Below are 11,357 nucleotides of genomic sequence, written 5' to 3' on the forward strand. Positions count from 1 at the left end.
GAGTTTGTGTGTTTTTCTGTGATTTCAGGTATTTTCTGGCTGAAATTGAGGGACTTGAGCAAAAATCAGATTCAGAGGTTGAAGAAGGACTGCTGATGCTGTTGGATTCTAACCTCCCTGCACTCAAAATGGATTTTCTGGAGCTATAGAACTCAAAATGGCGCGCTTCTAATTGCGTTGGAAAGTAGACATCCAGGGCTTTCCAGCAATATATAATAGTCCATACTTTGCCCAAGTTTAGATGACGCAAACTGGCGTTCAACGCCAGCTCTCTGCCCAATTCTGGCGTCCAGCGCCAGAAACAAGTTGCAAAGTGGAGTTCAACGCCCAAAATGGCACAAAAGCTGGCGTTCAACTCCAAGAATGACCTCTCCACGTGTAGACTTCAAGCTCAGCCCAAGCACACACCAAGTGGGCCTCGGAAGTGGATTTATGCATCAATTACTTACTTCTGTAAACCCTAGTAGCTAGTTTATTATAATTAGGACTTTTTACTATTGTATTAGACATCTTGGAACATCTTTTGATCATCTTTGAATCCGGGATTGTATCTTTGAACATCTTTGGATGCCTGGTTCTTAGATCAGGGGGGCTGGCCATTCGGCCATGCCTGGACCTTTCACTTATGTATTTTCAAACGGTAGAGTTTCTACACTCCATAGATTAAGGTGTGGAGCTCTGATGTTCCTCAAAGATTAATGCAAAGTACTATTGTTTTTTATTCAATTCATCTTATTTCGCTTCTAAGATATTCATTCACACTTCAACCTGAATGTGATAAACGTGACAATCATCATCATTCCCTATGAACGCGTGCCTAACAACCACTTCCGTTCTACATTAGATTGAATGAGTATCTCTTAGATCTCTTAATCAGAATCTTCGTGGTATAAGCTAGATTGATGGCGGCATTCATGAGAGTCTGGAAAGTCTAAACCTTGTCCGTGGTATTCCGAGTAGGACTCTGGGATTGAATGACTGTGACGAACTTCAAACTCGCAAGTGCTGGGCGTAGTGACAGACGCAAAAGGATAGTAAATTCTATTCCAGTATGATCGAGAACCTCAAAGATGATTAGCCATGCAGTGACAGCGCATCGGACCATTTTCATAGAGAGGAATAGGATGCAACCATCGACAAGGGTGATGCCTCCAGACGATTAGCCGTGCTGTGACAGAGCATTTGGACCATTTTCCCGAGAGGATTGAAAGTAGCCATTGGCACCGGTGACATCCTTACAAAAAGCCAGCCATAGAAAGGAGTAAGACTGATTGGATGAAGACAGCAGGAAAGCAGAGGTTTAGAGGAACGAAAGCATCTCTATGCGCTTATCTGAAATTCTCACCAATGATTTACATAAGTATTTCTATCCTTATTATATTATCCATTTTCGAAAACTCCATAATTATTTTATATCCGCCTGACTGAGATTTACAAGGTGACCATAGCTTGCTTCATACCAACAATCTCCGTGGGATCGACCCTTACTCACGTAAGGTTTATTACTTGGACGACCCAGTGCACTTGCTGGTTAGTTGTATCGAAGTTGTGACAAATTATGAATTGAGATTAGAGCACCAAGCCTTTGGAGCCATTACCAGAGATCACAATTTCGTGCACCAAGTTTTTGGCGCCGTTGCCGGGGATTGTTTGAGTTTGGACAACTGACGGTTCATCTTGTTGCTCAGATTAGGTAATTTTCTTTTTTGTTTTATTTTCAATAATTTTTTCAAAAAAATAAAATAAAATAAAATTCTTTCAAAAATTTTCTCCTTTGTTTTCGAAAAAAAAATTAAAAAAAAAATGTTTTCAAAAATATATTTTTCTTCAGAATTTTTAAGAATGAATTCTAGCGTTTTATGAAGCATGTTGAAGCCTGGCTGTCTGTAAAGCCATGTCCAATTCTTCTGGATAGGGTATGTCAGGCGTGTCGTGTCTGAGTTACATACTAAAGCTTGGTTGGCTATTCAGCCATGCCTAACCCTTTGATTGGAGCTTTAGACTAAAGAGCATAAGATTCCTGGAATTCATATTAAAAATTTTGGAATCCTTATTTTTCTCTTTCAAAATGATTTTCGAAAAAATTAAAAGAAAATACAAAAAAATTCATAAAATCATAAAAATCAAAAATATTTTTGTGTTTCTTGTTTGAGTCTTGAGTCATGTTATAAGTTTGGTGTCAATTGCATACTCATCTTGCATTTTTCAAAAATTTTCATGCATTCATAGTGTTCTTCATGATCTTCAAGTTGTTCTTGGTAAGTCTTCTTGTTTGATCTTTGCATTTGCATGTTTTGTGTCTTTTCTTGTTTTTCATATGCATTCTTGAATTCTTAGTGTCTAAGCATTAAAGAATTCTAAGTTTGGTGTCTTGCATGTTTTCTTTGCATTAAAATTTTTTTAAAAAAAAATATGTTCTTGATGTTCATCATGATCTTCATAGTGTTCTTGGTGTTCATCTTAACATTCATAGCATTCTTGCATGCATTCATTGTTTTGATCTAAAAATTTTCACGCATTGCATCATTTTCATGTTTTTCTCTCTCATCATAAAAAATTCAAAAATAAAAAAAATATCTTTCCCTTTTTCTCTCTTAAAATTTTGAAAATTAGATTTGACTTTTTTAAAAATTTTTAAAAATCTAGTTGTTTTTATGAGTCAAATCAAATTTTTAATTTAAAAATCTTATCTTTTTCAAAAATCAAATCTTTTTCATTTTTCTTAGTTATTTTCGAAAATTTTAAAAATATTTTTCAAAAATCTTTTTCTTATCTTTATCTCCTAATTTTCGAAAATAACATCATCAATTAATATTTTGATTCAAAAAATTTCAAGTTTGCTACTTACTTGTTAAGAAAGATTCAAACTTTAAGTTCTAGAATCATATCTTGTGATTTCTTATGAATCAAGTCATTAATTGTGATTTTATAAAAATCAAATCTTTTTCAAAACTAACTTCAATCATATCTTTTCAAAAATATCTTCTTATCTTATCTTTTTCAAAAAAAAATTTGATTTTAAAATATCTTTTCTAACCTCTTATCTTCTTATCTTTTCAAAATTGATTTTCAAATTTGTTTCAACTAACTAACTAACTTTTTGTTTGTTTCTTATCTTTTTCAAAACCACCTAACTAACTCTCTCTCTCTCTAATTTTCGAAAATATCTTCCCTCTTTTTCAAAAATTATTTTTAATTAACTAATTATTTTAATTTTTGATTTTAATTTTCAAAAATTACTAACCTTTTTCAAAAACTATTTTCGAAAATCACTAACTCTTTTTCAAAAATTATTTTCAAAATTTTCCCTCTCTCATCTTATTCTATTCATCCACTAACATCTCATCATCTCACATCACTGCTCCTATCCTTACCATTGTGTTTGGATTCTTCATTCTTCTTCACCCCTATTCCTTTTCTTCTTCTACTAACAATAAGGAACCTCTTTACTGTGACATAGAGGATTCCTCTCCTTTTCTTGTTCTCTTCTCTTTCTTATGAGCAGGAACAAAGAAAAAGGCGTTCTTGTTGAAGCTGATCTAGAACCTGAAAGGACTCTGAAGAGGAAACTAAGAGAAGCTAAATTACAACAACCCAGAGCCAACCTTATTGAAAATTTCGAACAAGTAAAGGAGATGGCAGCCGAACCCAACAACAATAATGCAAGGAGAATGCTTGGTGACTTTACTGCACCGAATTCCAATTTACATGGAAGAAGCATCTCCATCCCTACCATTGGAGCAAACAATTTTGAGCTGAAACCTCAGCTAGTTTCTCTGATACAGCAGAACTGCAAGTTTTATGGACTTCCATCTGAAGATCCTTTTCAGTTCTTAACTGAATTCTTGCAGATCTGTGATACTGTTAAGACTAATGGAGTAGATCCTGAAGTCTACAGGCTCATGCTTTTCCCTTTTGCTGTAAGAGACAGAGCTAGAGTGTGGTTGGACTCTCAACCCAAAGACAGCCTGAACTCTTGGGATAAGCTGGTCACGGCTTTCTTAGCCAAGTTCTTTCCTCCTCAAAAGCTGAGCAAGCATAGAGTGGATGTTCAAACCTTCAGACAGAAAGAAGGTGAATCCCTCTATGAAGCTTGGGAAAGATACAAGCAGCTGACCAAAAAGTGTCCTTCTGACATGCTTTCAGAATGGACCATCCTGGATATATTCTATGATGGTTTATCTGAGCTATCAAAGATGTCATTGGATGCTTCTGCAAGTGGATCCATTCACCTAAAGAAAACGCCTGCAGAAGCTCAAGAACTCATTGACATGGTTGCTAATAACCAGTTCATGTACACTTCTGAGAGGAATCCTGTGAGTAATGGGACACCTATGAAGAAGGGAGTTCTTGAAATTAATACTCTGAATGCCATATTGGCTCAAAATAAAATATTGACTCAGCAAGTCAATATGATTTCTCAGAGTCTGAATGGAATGCAAGCTGCATCCAACAGTACTCAAGAGGCATCTTCTGAAGAAGAAGCTTATGATCCTGAGAACCCTGCAATAGCAGAGGTGAATTACTTAGGTGAACCTTATGGAAACACCTATAATCCATCATGGAGAAATCATCCAAATCTCTCATGGAAGGATCAACAAAAGCCTCAACAAGGCTTTAATAATGGTGGAAGATACAGGTTTAGCAATAGCAAGCCTTTTCCATCATCCACTCAGCAACAGACAGAGAACTCTGAACAAAATACCTCTAAATTAGCAAACTTAGTCTCTGATCTATCTAAGGCCACTGTAAGTTTCATGAATAAAACAAGGTCATCCATTAGAAATTTGGAGGCACAAGTGGGCCAGCTGAGTAAAAGGATCACTGAAATCCCTCCTAGTACTCTCCCAAGCAATACAGAAGAAAATCCAAAAGGAGAGTGCAAGGCCAATGAATTCACTACCATGGCCGAACCTGTAAGGGTAGGAGAGAACGTGAATCCCAAGGAGGAAGACCTCCTGGGATGTCCAGTGATCAATAAGGAGCTTCCCTCTGAGGAACCAAAAGAATCTGAGGCTCAACTAGAGACCATAGAGATTCCATTAAACCTCCTTATGCCATTCATGAGCTCTGATGAGTATTCCTCTTCTGAAGAGAATGAGGATGTCACTGAGGAGAAAGTCACCAAGTACCTTGGTGCAATCATGAAGCTGAATGCCAAATTATTTGGCATTGAAACTTGGGAAGATGAACTTCCCTTGTTCACCAATGAACTAAGTGATCTGGAGCAACTGACATTGCCTCAGAAGAAACAGGATCCTGGAAAGTTCTTAATACCTTGTACCATAGGCACCATGACCTTTAAGGCTCTGTGTGACCTTGGTTCAGGAATAAACCTCATGCCCCTCTCTGTAATAGAGAAACTGGGAATCTTTGAGGTGCAAGCTGCTAAAATCTCATTAGAGATGGCAGACAATTCAAGAAAACAGGCTTATGGACAAGTAGAGGACGTGTTAGTAAAGGTTGAAGGCCTTCACATCCCTACTGATTTCATAGTCCTAGATACTGGGAAGGATGAGGATGAATCCATCATCCTAGGAAGACCTTTTCTAGCCATAGCAAGAGCTGTGATTGATGTGGACAGAGAAAAATTGATCCTTCAAATAAATGAGGATAACCTTGTGTTTACAACTCAAGGATCTCTCTCTGCATCCATGGAGAGGAAGCATAAAAAGCTTCTCTCAAAGCAAAGTCAACCAAAGCCCCCACAGTCAGACTCTAAGTTTGGTGTTGGGAGGCCACAACCAAACTCTAAGTTTGGTGTCAAACCCCCATATCCAAACTCTAAGTTTGGTGTTGGGAGGTCTCAACAAAGCTCTGCAAATCTGTGAGGCTCCATGAGAGCCAACTGTCAAGCTATTGACATTAAAGAAGCGCTTGTTGGGAGGCAACCCAATGTTTATTCATCTAATTTTCATTGTTTTTCATGTTTTATTAGGTTCATGATCATGTGGAGTCACAAAATAAATATAAAAATTGAAAACGGAATCAAAAACAGCAGAAAAAAAAATCTCACCCTGGAGGAAGACCTTACTGGCGTTTAAACGCCAGTAAGAAGCACGTCTTGGGCGTTCAACGCCAGAACAGAGCATGGTTCTGGCGCTGAACGCCAGAAATGGGCAGCATCTGGGCGTTTGAATGCCAGAAATGCACCCTGGAGAAGAGCTGGCGCTGAACGCCCAGAACAAGAATGGTTCTGGCGTTCAACGCCATAAATGGGCAACAAATGGGCGTTCAACGCCCAGAACAAGCACCAATCTGGCGCTGAACGCCCAGAGTTGTGTGCAAGGGCATTTTGCATGCCTAATTTGGTGCAAGGTTGTAAATCCTTGAACACCTCAGGATCTGTGGACCCCACAGGATCCCCACCTACCTCCACTCACTTCTTTTCACCCCTCTTTCACACAATCCCATAAACACTCTTCCCCAAAACTCTTCACCAATCACCTCAATCTCTCTTCCCTATCACCACTTTACCACTCACATCCATCCACTCTTCCCCATAAACCTACCTCATAAACTCCACCTACCTTCAAAATTCAAAATTAATTTCCCACCCAAACCCACCCTAAATGGCCAAACTTACCCCCCTCCCCCCACTATATATAGCCCTCCATTCTTCCTCCATTTTCACACAACACAACCCTCTCTTTTCTTCTTGGCCGAAACACAACCCCTTCTCCCTCTCCTCCATTTTCTTCTTCTTCTTCATCTATTCTTTCTTCTCTTGCTCGAGGGCGAGCAAAATTCTAAGTTTGGTGTGGTAAAAGCATAAGCTTTTTGTTTTTCCATTACCATTGATGGCACCTAAGACCGGAGAATCCTCTAGAAAAGGAAAAGGGAAGACAAAAGCTTCCACCTCCGAGTCATGGGAGATGGAAAGATTCATCTCCAAAACTCATCAATACCACTTCTATGATGTTGTGGCCAAGAAGAAGGTGATCCCTGAGGTCCCTTTCAAACTCAAGAGAAATGAGTATCCGGAGATCCGACATGAAATCCAAAGAAGAGGTTGGGAAGTTCTAACAAACCCCATCCAATAAGTCGGCATCCTAATGGTTCAAGAGTTCTATGCCAATGCATGGATCACTAGGAACTATGATCAAAGTAAGAACCCGAATCCAAAGAATTATGTTATAATGGTTCAGGGGAAATACTTAGATTTTAGTCCGGAGAATGTGAGGTTGGCGTTTAACTTGCCTATGATGCAAGGAGATGAGCGCCCCTACACTAGAAGGGTCAACTTTAATCAAAGGTTGGACCAAGTCCTCATGGACATATGCGTGGAAGGAGCTCAATGGAAGATTGACTCCAAAGGCAAGCCGGTTCAACTAAGAAGACTGGACCTCAAGCCTGTAGCTAGAGGATGGTTGGAGTTCATCCAACGCTCCATCATCCCCACTAGCAACCGATCTGAAGTTACTGTGGATCGGGCCATCATGATCCATAGCATCATGATTGGAGAGGAAATAGAAGTTCATGAAGTCATCTCCCTTGAACTCTACAAAATAGCTGAAAAGCCCTCCCCTGGGGCAAGGCTAGCTTTTCCTCATCTTATTTGCCATCTATGTTACTCAGCTGGAGCTTTCATAGAAGGAGACATTCACATTGAGGAAGAGAAGCCCATCACTAAGAAAAAGATGGAGCAAGCAAGAGAGCCCATTCATGGAGCTCAAGAGGCGCAGGAAGCTCATCACCATGAGATCCCGGAGATGCCTCAAATGCATTTTCCTCCACAAAACTATTGGGAACAAATCAATACCTCCCTAGGAGAATTAAGTTCCAACATGGGACAACTAAGGGTGGAACATCAAGAGCACTCCATCATCCTTCATGAAATAAGAGAAGATCAAAAAGCAATGAGGGAGGAGCAACAAAGACAAGGAAGAGACATAGAAGAGCTCAAGGACATCATTGGTTCCTCAAGAAGGAAACGCCACCATCACTAAGGTGGACTCATTCCTTGTTCTTACTTTTTCTGTTTTTCGTTTTCTATGTTAAAGTGCTTATCTATGTTTGTGTCTTCATTACATGATCATTAGTAGTTAGTAACTTTGTCTTAAAGTTATGAATGTCCTATGAATTCATCACCTCTCTTAAATGAAAAATGTTTTAATTCAAAAGAACAAGAAGTACATGAGTTTCGAACTTATCCTTGAACTTAGTTTAATTATATTGATGTGGTGACAATGCTTCTTGTTTTCTGAATGAATGCTTGAACAGTGCATATATGTTTTGAAGTTGTTGTTTTAGAATGTTAAATATGTTGGCACTTGAAAGAATGAAGACAAGGAGACATGTTATTTGATAATCTGAAAAATCATAAAAAATTATTCTTGAAGCAAGAAAAAGCAGCAAAGAATAAAGCTTGCAGAAAAAAAAATAGCGAAAAAAAAATAGAAAGAAAAAAAAAAGAAAAAGCAAGCAGAAAAAGCCAAAGCTCTTAAAACCAAGAGGCAAGAGCAAAAAGCCAATAACTCTTAAAACCAAAAGGCAAGGGTAAATAAAAAGGATCCCAAGGCTTTGAGCATCAGTGGATAGGAGGGCCTAAAGGAATAAAATCCTGGCCTAAGCGGCTAAACCAAGTTGTCCCTAACCATGTGCTTGTGGCGTGAAGGTGTCAAGTGAAAACTTGAGACTGAGCGGTTAAAGTCAAGGTCCAAAGCAAAAAAAAGAGTGTGCTTAAGAACCCTGAACACCTCTAATTAGGGACTTTAGCAAAGCTGAGTCACAATCTGAAAAGGTTCACCCAATTATGTGCCTGTGGCATTTATGTATCCGGTGGTAATACTGGAAAACAAAGTGCTTAGGGCCACGACCAAAACTCATAAAATAGCTGTGTTTAAGAATCATCATACTGAACTAGGAGAATCAATAACACTATCTGAACTCTGAGTTCCTATAGATGCCAATCATTCTGAACCTCAATGGATAAAGTGAGATGCCAAAACTATTCAAGAGGCAAAAAGCTACAAGTCCCGCTCATCTGATTGGAGCTATGTTTCATTGATAGTTTGGAATTTATAGTATATTCTCTTCTTTTTATCCTATTTGATTTTCAGTTGCTTGGGGACAAGCAACAATTTAAGTTTGGTGTTGTGATGAGCGGATAATTTATACGCTTTTTGGCATTGTTTTTAGTATGTTTTTAGTAGAATCTAGTTACTTTTAGGGATGTTTTCATTAGTTTTTATGTTAAATTCACAATTCTGGACTTTACTATGAGTTTGTGTGTTTTTCTGTGATTTCAGGTATTTTCTGGCTGAAATTGAGGGACTTGAGCAAAAATCAGATTCAGAGGTTGAAGAAGGACTGCTGATGCTGTTGGATTCTGACCTCCCTGCACTCAAAATATATTTTCTGGAGCTACAAAACTCAAAATGGCGCGCTTCCAATTGCGTTAGAAAGTAGACATCCAGGGCTTTCCAGCAATATATAATAGTCCATACTTTGCCCAAGTTTAGATGACGCAAACTGGCATTCAACGCTAGCTCTCTGCCCAATTCTGGCGTCCAGCGCCAGAAACAAGTTGCAAAGTGGAGTTCAACGCCCAAAATGGCACAAAAGCTGGCGTTCAACTCCAAGAATGACCTCTCCATGTGTAGACTTCAAGCTCAGCCCAAGCACACACCAAATGGGCCCTGGAAGTGGATTTATGCATCAATTACTTACTTCTGTAAACCCTAGTAGCTAGTTTATTATAAATAGGACTTTTTACTATTGTATTAGACATCTTGGAACATCTTTTGATCATCTTTGAATCCGGGATTGTATCTTTGAACATCTTTGGATGCCTGGTTCTTAGATCAGGGTGGCTGGCCATTCGGCCATGCCTGGACCTTTAACTTATGTATTTTCAAACGGTAGAGTTTCTACACTCCATAGATTAAGGTGTGGAGCTCTGATGTTCCTCAAAGATTAATGCAAAGTACTATTGTTTTCTATTCAATTCATCTTATTTCGCTTCTAAGATATTCATTCACACTTCAACCTGAATGTGATGAACGTGACAATCATCATCATTCCCTATGAACGCGTGCCTGACAACCACTTCCGTTCTACATTAGATTGAATGAGTATCTCTTAGATCTCTTAATCAGAATCTTTGTGGTATAAGATAGATTGATGGCGGCATTCATGAGAGTCTGGAAAGTCTAAACCTTGTCCGTGGTATTCCGAGTAGGACTCTGGGATTGAATGACTGTGACGAACTTCAAACTCGCAAGTGCTGGGCGTAGTGACAGACGCAAAAGGATAGTAAATTCTATTCCAGTATGATCGAGAACCTCAAAGATGATTAGCCATGCAGTGACAGTGCATCGGACCATTTTCACAGAGAGGAATAGGATGCAACCATCGACAAGGGTGATGCCTCCAGACGATTAGCCGTGCTGTGACAAAGCATTTGGACCATTTTCCCGAGATGATTGAAAGTAGCCATTGGCACCGGTGACATCCTTACAAAAAGCCAGCCATAGAAAGGAGTAAGACTGATTGGATGAAGACAGCAGGAAAGCAGGAAAGCAGAGGTTTAGAGGAACGAAAGCATTTCTATGCGCTTATCTGAAATTCTCACCAATGATTTACATAAGTATTTCTATCCTTATTATATTATCCATTTTCGAAAACTCCATAATTATTTTATATCCGCCTGACTGAGATTTACAAGGTGACCATAGCTTGCTTCATACCAACAATCTCCGTGGGATCGACCCTTACTCACGTAAGGTTTATTACTTGGACGACCCAGTGCACTTGCTGGTTAGTTGTATCGAAGTTGTGACAAATTATGAATTGAGATTAGAGCACCAAGCCTTTGGATCCATTACCAGAGATCACAATTTCGTGCACCAATAACCATAGCTTGCTTCAAGCCGACAATCTCCGTGGGATCGACCTTACTCACGTAAGGTATTACTTGGACGACCCAGTGCACTTGCTGGTTAGTTGTGCGGAGTTACAAAAGTGTGATTGTAATTTCGTGCACCAGGGTACCAAAGGAGGTCTTATGGAAGGTTTTAGAAAAGAGGAGAGTAAGGATCGCATATATTCGGGCAATTAAAGACATGTATGATGGGGCCACAACTAGTGTGAAGACTCAAGGTGGTGTGACAGAGAAATTCCCTATTGGTATAGTATTACACCAGGGATCATCCTTAAGTCCATACCTTTTCACATTAGTCTTGGAAGTACTCACAGAGCACATCCAAGAGCCTGTGCCATGGTGAATGCTTTTTGCCGATGATATCGTCCTTATGGGAGAGTCAAGGGAAGACCTAAATAAGAAGTTGGAGTTATGAAGAGAAGCTCTAGAAGTGTATGGTCTGCGCATAAGCCGTAGCAAGACGGAATATATG

Source organism: Arachis hypogaea, chromosome 13, assembly GCF_003086295.3.
Source record: "Arachis hypogaea cultivar Tifrunner chromosome 13, arahy.Tifrunner.gnm2.J5K5, whole genome shotgun sequence".
Classification (NCBI taxonomy): domain Eukaryota; kingdom Viridiplantae; phylum Streptophyta; class Magnoliopsida; order Fabales; family Fabaceae; genus Arachis; species Arachis hypogaea.